Source organism: Urocampus carinirostris, unplaced genomic scaffold (assembly GCF_059441175.1).
Source record: "Urocampus carinirostris isolate Australia breed hairy pipefish unplaced genomic scaffold, RoL_Ucar_1.0 HiC_scaffold_36, whole genome shotgun sequence".
Lineage (NCBI taxonomy): Eukaryota > Metazoa > Chordata > Actinopteri > Syngnathiformes > Syngnathidae > Urocampus > Urocampus carinirostris.
The window spans coordinates 115,001-122,500 of record NW_028283143.1 but is presented as its reverse complement, the minus strand read 5'-3'; the positions used below and the strand labels follow the sequence as shown (position 1 = coordinate 122,500).

At 51.9% G+C, this 7,500-nt stretch overlaps 1 non-coding gene across 1 annotated transcript in view; it reads left to right on the top strand.

Moving 5' to 3' along the window:
- The first annotated feature begins 7,303 nt into the window (after nucleotides 1–7,303).
- Nucleotides 7,304–7,500, top strand: part of LOC148345652 (18S ribosomal RNA) — a 1,987-nt gene continuing 1,790 nt past the window's right edge. The window contains exon 1 of the ribosomal RNA XR_015848554.1: nucleotides 7,304–7,500. This exon is cut by the window's right edge and continues 1,790 nt beyond it. This is a non-coding gene — a ribosomal RNA (18S ribosomal RNA).

Below are 7,500 nucleotides of genomic sequence, written 5' to 3'. Positions count from 1 at the left end.
GGGATTCAGCCACTAGTGGCGGGCACGATTCCCCAAACACCGGCCCGATAATACGCGCGCAATTCCCCAAACACCGGTCCGATAATACGCGCGCATATCCCCAAACACCGGCCCGATAATACGCGCACAATTCCCCAAACACCGGCGCGGATTTCAGCCACTATTGGCGGGCACAAGTCCCCCAACACTAGCCCGGGATTCAGCCACTAGTGGCGGGCACGATTCCCCAAACACCGGTCCGATAATACGCGCGCATATCCCCAAACACCGGCCCGATAATACGCGCACAATTCCCCAAACACCGGCCCGATAATACGCGCGCAATTCCCCAAACACCGGTCCGATAATACGCGCGCATATCCCCAAACACCGGCCCGATAATACGCGCACAATTCCCCAAACACCGGCCCGGATTTCAGCCACTAGTGGCGGGCACAAGTCCCCAAACACTAGCCAAGTTCTCAGCCACTAGTGGCGGGCACAATTCCCCAAACACCGGCCCGATAATACGCGCGCAAATCCCCAAACACCGGCCCGATAATACGCGCACAATTCCCCAAACACCGGCCCGATAATACGCGCGCAATTCCCCAAACACCGGCGCGGATTTCAGCCACTATTGGCGGGCACAAGTCCCCCAACACTAGCCCGGGATTCAGCCACTAGTGGCGGGCACGATTCCCCAAACACCGGCCCGATAATACGCGCGCATATCCCCAAACACCGGCCCGATAATACGCGCACAATTCCCCAAACACCGGCCCGATAATACGCGCGCAATTCCCCAAACACCGGCCCGATAATACGCGCGCAAATCCCCAAACACCGGCCCGATAATACGCGCACAATTCCCCAAACACCGGTCCGATAATACGCGCGCATATCCCCAAACACCGGCCCGATAATACGCGCACAATTCCCCAAACACCGGCGCGGATTTCAGCCACTATTGGCGGGCACAAGTCCCCCAACACTAGCCCGGGATTCAGCCACTAGTGGCGGGCACGATTCCCCAAACACCGGTCCGATAATACGCGCGCATATCCCCAAACACCGGCCCGATAATACGCGCACAATTCCCCAAACACCGGCGCGGATTTCAGCCACTATTGGCGGGCACAAGTCCCCCAACACTAGCCCGGGATTCAGCCACTAGTGGCGGGCACGATTCCCCAAACACCGGCCCGATAATACGCGCGCAATTCCCCAAACACCGGCCCGATAATACGCGCACATTTCCCCAAACACCGGCGCGGATTTCAGCCACTATTGGCGGGCACAAGTCCCCCAACACTAGCCCGGGATTCAGCCACTATTGGCGGGCACAAGTCCCCCAACACTAGCCCGGGATTCAGCCACTAGTGGCGGGCACGATTCCCCAAACACCGGCCCGGCGCTGAGTATATGGCCTCCGAAAGGCCCATACATTCAGACGGGTCCATGTATTTTCAACGACAGCAGCAGTACCGCCAAAATCCATGCAGCGGCGCTGGATTTATGGCCTCCGAAAGGCCCATTCATTCAGACGGGTCCATGTATTTTCAGCGACAGCCGCAGTACCGCCAAAATCCATGCAGAGGCGCTGAGTTTATGGCCTCCGAAAGGCCCATTCATTCAGACGGGTCCATGTATTTTCAGCGACAGCAGCAGTACCGCCAAAATCCATGCAGCGGCGCTGTATTTATGGCCTCCGAAAGGCCCATTCATTACCAACGGGGCTGCAGTAGCATCCCGCGGCCACGCAGGGGCAGATATTGTGAGGGAATTACATGGTAGTGGACGGAGCGCCCATGCATTTCCAATGGGAGTGCAGTACCTCAAAAATCCGCTCCAAGCCACCGAACTTGAGGGCCCGACGTTCCCTCAACACTAGCCCAGTGCAATCGACATTTCGTTCTGTGTACATTGTTACACAGAATGACAATACAAGGGAATTATTATTATTATTATTATTGTTATGTATTCAGCCACTAGTGGCGGGCACAATACCCCAAACACTGGCCCGGCGCTGGCTGAGTTTATGGCCTCTGAAAGGCCCATACATTCAGACGGGTCCATGTATTTTCAGTTTTCCGTAGCAGGTGTGATTGTTTGTTTAATTAGGTAGTTTGTGTTGGTGACGGTGTTCCTAACTGTGGTGGCTTGTTTGTAGAATGTGGGGCCCTGCGTTTGTGTTATGTTGATTTCTGGTAATTTACTTTTTACTAAGTAGTCTTTCAGGTTTTTGTTTCTTTTAAAGGCTGAGATGATTTTGTAATCTTGGATTATGCTTGTGTTCTGTAGTGTCTGATTTATATTTTGTCCATTCATTCAGACGGGTCCATGTATTTTCAGCGACAGCCGCAGTACCGCCAAAATCCATGCAGCGGCGCTGGATTTATGGCCTCCGAAAGGCCCATTCATTCAGACGGGTCCATGTATTTTCAGCGACAGCCGCAGTACCGCCAAAATCCATGCAGAGGCGCTGAGTTTATGGCCTCCGAAAGGCCCATTCATTCAGACGGGTCCATGTATTTTCAGCGACAGCAGCAGTACCGCCAAAATCCATGCAGCGGCGCTGTATTTATGGCCTCCGAAAGGCCCATTCATTACCAACGGGGCTGCAGTAGCATCCCGCGGCCACGCAGGGGCAGATATTGTGAGGGAATTACATGGTAGTGGACGGAGCGCCCATGCATTTCCAATGGGAGTGCAGTACCTCAAAAATCCGCTCCAAGCCACCGAACTTGAGGGCCCGACGTTCCCTCAACACTAGCCCAGTGCAATCGACATTTCGTTCTGTGTACATTGTTACACAGAATGACAATACAAGGGAATTATTATTATTATTATTATTGTTATGTATTCAGCCACTAGTGGCGGGCACAATACCCCAAACACTGGCCCGGCGCTGGCTGAGTTTATGGCCTCTGAAAGGCCCATACATTCAGACGGGTCCATGTATTTTCAGTTTTCCGTAGCAGGTGTGATTGTTTGTTTAATTAGGTAGTTTGTGTTGGTGACGGTGTTCCTAACTGTGGTGGCTTGTTTGTAGAATGTGGGGCCCTGCGTTTGTGTTATGTTGATTTCTGGTAATTTACTTTTTACTAAGTAGTCTTTCAGGTTTTTGTTTCTTTTAAAGGCTGAGATGATTTTGTAATCTTGGATTATGCTTGTGTTCTGTAGTGTCTGATTTATATTTTGTCCATTCATTCAGACGGGTCCATGTATTTTCAGCGACAGCCGCAGTACCGCCAAAATCCATGCAGCGGCGCTGGATTTATGGCCTCCGAAAGGCCCATTCATTCAGACGGGTCCATGTATTTTCAGCGACAGCCGCAGTACCGCCAAAATCCATGCAGAGGCGCTGAGTTTATGGCCTCCGAAAGGCCCATTCATTCAGACGGGTCCATGTATTTTCAGCGACAGCAGCAGTACCGCCAAAATCCATGCAGCGGCGCTGTATTTATGGCCTCCGAAAGGCCCATTCATTACCAACGGGGCTGCAGTAGCATCCCGCGGCCACGCAGGGGCAGATATTGTGAGGGAATTACATGGTAGTGGACGGAGCGCCCATGCATTTCCAATGGGAGTGCAGTACCTCAAAAATCCGCTCCAAGCCACCGAACTTGAGGGCCCGACGTTCCCTCAACACTAGCCCAGTGCAATCGACATTTCGTTCTGTGTACATTGTTACACAGAATGACAATACAAGGGAATTATTATTATTATTATTATTATTATGTATTCAGCCACTAGTGGCGGGCACAATACCCCAAACACTGGCCCGGCGCTGGCTGAGTTTATGGCCTCCGAAAGGCCCATACATTCAGACGGGTCCATGTATTTTCAGTTTTCCGTAGCAGGTGTGATTGTTTGTTTAATTAGGTAGTTTGTGTTGGTGACGGTGTTCCTAACTGTGGTGGCTTGTTTGTAGAATGTGGGGCCCTGCGTTTGTGTTATGTTGATTTCTGGTAATTTACTTTTTACTAAGTAGTCTTTCAGGTTTTTGTTTCTTTTAAAGGCTGAGATGATTTTGTAATCTTGGATTATGCTTGTGTTCTGTAGTGTCTGATTTATATTTTGTCCATTCATTCAGACGGGTCCATGTATTTTCAGCGACAGCCGCAGTACCGCCAAAATCCATGCAGCGGCGCTGAGTTTATGGCCTCCGAAAGGCCCATTCATTCAGACGGGTCCATGTATTTTCAGCGACAGCCGCAGTACCGCCAAAATCCATGCAGCGGCGCTGGGTTTATGGAATCCGAAAGGCCCATTCATTCAGACGGGTCCATGTATTTTCAACGACAGCCGCAGTACCGCCAAAATCCATGCAGCGGCGCTGTATTTATGGCCTCCGAAAGGCCCATTCATTCCCAACGGGGCAGCAGTAGCATCGCGCGGCCACGCGGGGGCAGATATTGTGAGGGAATTACATTGTAGTGGACGGAGCGCCCATGCATTTCCAATGGGAGTGCAGTACCTCAAAAATCCGCTCCAAGCCACCGAACTTGAGGGCCCGACGTTCCCTCAACACTAGCCCAGTGCAATCGACATTTCGTTCTGTGTACATTGTTACACAGAATGACAATACAAGGGAATTATTATTATTATTATTATTATTATGTATTCAGCCACTAGTGGCGGGCACAATACCCCAAACACTGGCCCGGCGCTGGCTGAGTTTATGGCCTCCGAAAGGCCCATACATTCAGACGGGTCCATGTATTTTCAGTTTTCCGTAGCAGGTGTGATTGTTTGTTTAATTAGGTAGTTTGTGTGGGTGACGGTGTTCCTAACTGTGGTGGCTTGTTTGTAGAATGTGGGGCCCTGCGTTTGTGTTATGTTGATTTCTGGTAATTTACTTTTTACTAAGTAGTCTTTCAGGTTTTTGTTTCTTTTAAAGGCTGAGATGATTTTGTAATCTTGGATTATGCTTGTGTTCTGTAGTGTCTGATTTATATTTTGTCCATTCATTCAGACGGGTCCATGTATTTTCAGCGACAGCCGCAGTACCGCCAAAATCCATGCAGCGGCGCTGGATTTATGGCCTCCGAAAGGCCCATTCATTCAGACGGGTCCATGTATTTTCAGCGACAGCCGCAGTACCGCCAAAATCCATGCAGAGGCGCTGAGTTTATGGCCTCCGAAAGGCCCATTCATTCAGACGGGTCCATGTATTTTCAGCGACAGCAGCAGTACCGCCAAAATCCATGCAGCGGCGCTGTATTTATGGCCTCCGAAAGGCCCATTCATTACCAACGGGGCTGCAGTAGCATCCCGCGGCCACGCAGGGGCAGATATTGTGAGGGAATTACATGGTAGTGGACGGAGCGCCCATGCATTTCCAATGGGAGTGCAGTACCTCAAAAATCCGCTCCAAGCCACCGAACTTGAGGGCCCGACGTTCCCTCAACACTAGCCCAGTGCAATCGACATTTCGTTCTGTGTACATTGTTACACAGAATGACAATACAAGGGAATTATTATTATTATTATTATTATTATGTATTCAGCCACTAGTGGCGGGCACAATACCCCAAACACTGGCCCGGCGCTGGCTGAGTTTATGGCCTCCGAAAGGCCCATACATTCAGACGGGTCCATGTATTTTCAGTTTTCCGTAGCAGGTGTGATTGTTTGTTTAATTAGGTAGTTTGTGTGGGTGACGGTGTTCCTAACTGTGGTGGCTTGTTTGTAGAATGTGGGGCCCTGCGTTTGTGTTATGTTGATTTCTGGTAATTTACTTTTTACTAAGTAGTCTTTCAGGTTTTTGTTTCTTTTAAAGGCTGAGATGATTTTGTAATCTTGGATTATGCTTGTGTTCTGTAGTGTCTGATTTATATTTTGTCCATTCATTCAGACGGGTCCATGTATTTTCAGCGACAGCCGCAGTACCGCCAAAATCCATGCAGCGGCGCTGAGTTTATGGCCTCCGAAAGGCCCATTCATTCAGACGGGTCCATGTATTTTCAGCGACAGCCGCAGTACCGCCAAAATCCATGCAGCGGCGCTGGGTTTATGGAATCCGAAAGGCCCATTCATTCAGACGGGTCCATGTATTTTCAACGACAGCCGCAGTACCGCCAAAATCCATGCAGCGGCGCTGTATTTATGGCCTCCGAAAGGCCCATTCATTCCCAACGGGGCAGCAGTAGCATCGCGCGGCCACGCGGGGGCAGATATTGTGAGGGAATTACATTGTAGTGGACGGAGCGCCCATGTATTCCTATGGCCAATGCATTTCCAATGGGAGTGCAGTACCTCAAAAATCCGCTAGAGGGCCCCGAACTTGAGGGCCCGGCGTTCCCTCAAGTGCCGATTTTATACCCCCTTCTCCAGCCGACAGCCAGAATTATATTAGGGACTCGCAATTTTGAGAGGTGAGCACCAGGGCTAATCAGCGGCCACCCGTGACCATTGAGTCCGACAGAGCAGAGGCTAGGGGCGGCCTCGCATCTCGCAATTACCGAGGGAAGATGCCGGTTCTCGAAAAATTTCTAAGTTTTTCAAATTTTAAAGTATTGAAGTATTTAGGGCGCTTCCCGCGGCCCTGGCTTTTGCATGTACCCCTCTAAGCTCCGGTTCTCGAAAAATGTCTAAGTTTTTCAAACTTTAAAGTATTGAAGCCGGACTTCCGCGGAGGCTGACAGGGGGCCTCCATCGAAGCACCCTTCACCCCCGGGTGAGCCGGCGTCGGCCCACGGGCCTGCCGGTTCCCCAACTGAGCGATTGGCACACGAGACCCGCCTCGGAGGGCCCACGTCGGCCGGCGCAAGCCGGTGTTCGGGCGTGCGGCTCCTCCGGCTTTGCGGGTCAAGCTCCAGCGCCGAGGATACTAGGCAAACGTTGGGCCCCCCCGAGCCGAGTGGATACCCGCCTCAGAAAGAGCTGGGGCGGTACGTACGGACGGCCTCACTAAGAGGGAACGGAAGCTACTAAAGCACACGTATAACTGTCCGATGTGCGAACGAAAGTGAGGCCGGACGAATCCGATACGAGTTACGAGTGAGGCGGGATCCACGGCTGGCACTCGCGGGGCCCTCTTGCGAAACCATGCCTCGGCGTGAACCTTTTGGCGGCAGAACCAAGACGAACCGAGGTCGAGCTTCCGTCTCGAGCCACACCCAGACGTCCGACCGTCGCGGAGCCCGACGCCACGCGTGCTAGGGCTCCGCGCGAAACATCGTTTCACGACACCCGCTCGTCAGCCCGTCCGAACGTATACGAGTGTCGCGCGGCCCCCCGGGCCCGGCTGTAGCCACAGCCTCGTCCCGGACCAGGGCCGCACCGCCACCAGCAGCGCCCCCCCGGCGGCAGACGCACTCTGGTTGATCCTGCCAGTAGCATATGCTTGTTTTCAAGATTAAGCCATGCATGTCTAAGTACGAATGGCCAGTACAGTGAAACTGCGAACGGCTCATTAAATCAGTTATGGTTCCTTTGATCGCTCCACCGTTACTTGGATAACTGTGGCAAATCCAGAGCTAATACATGCAAACGAGCGCCGACTCGCGGGCG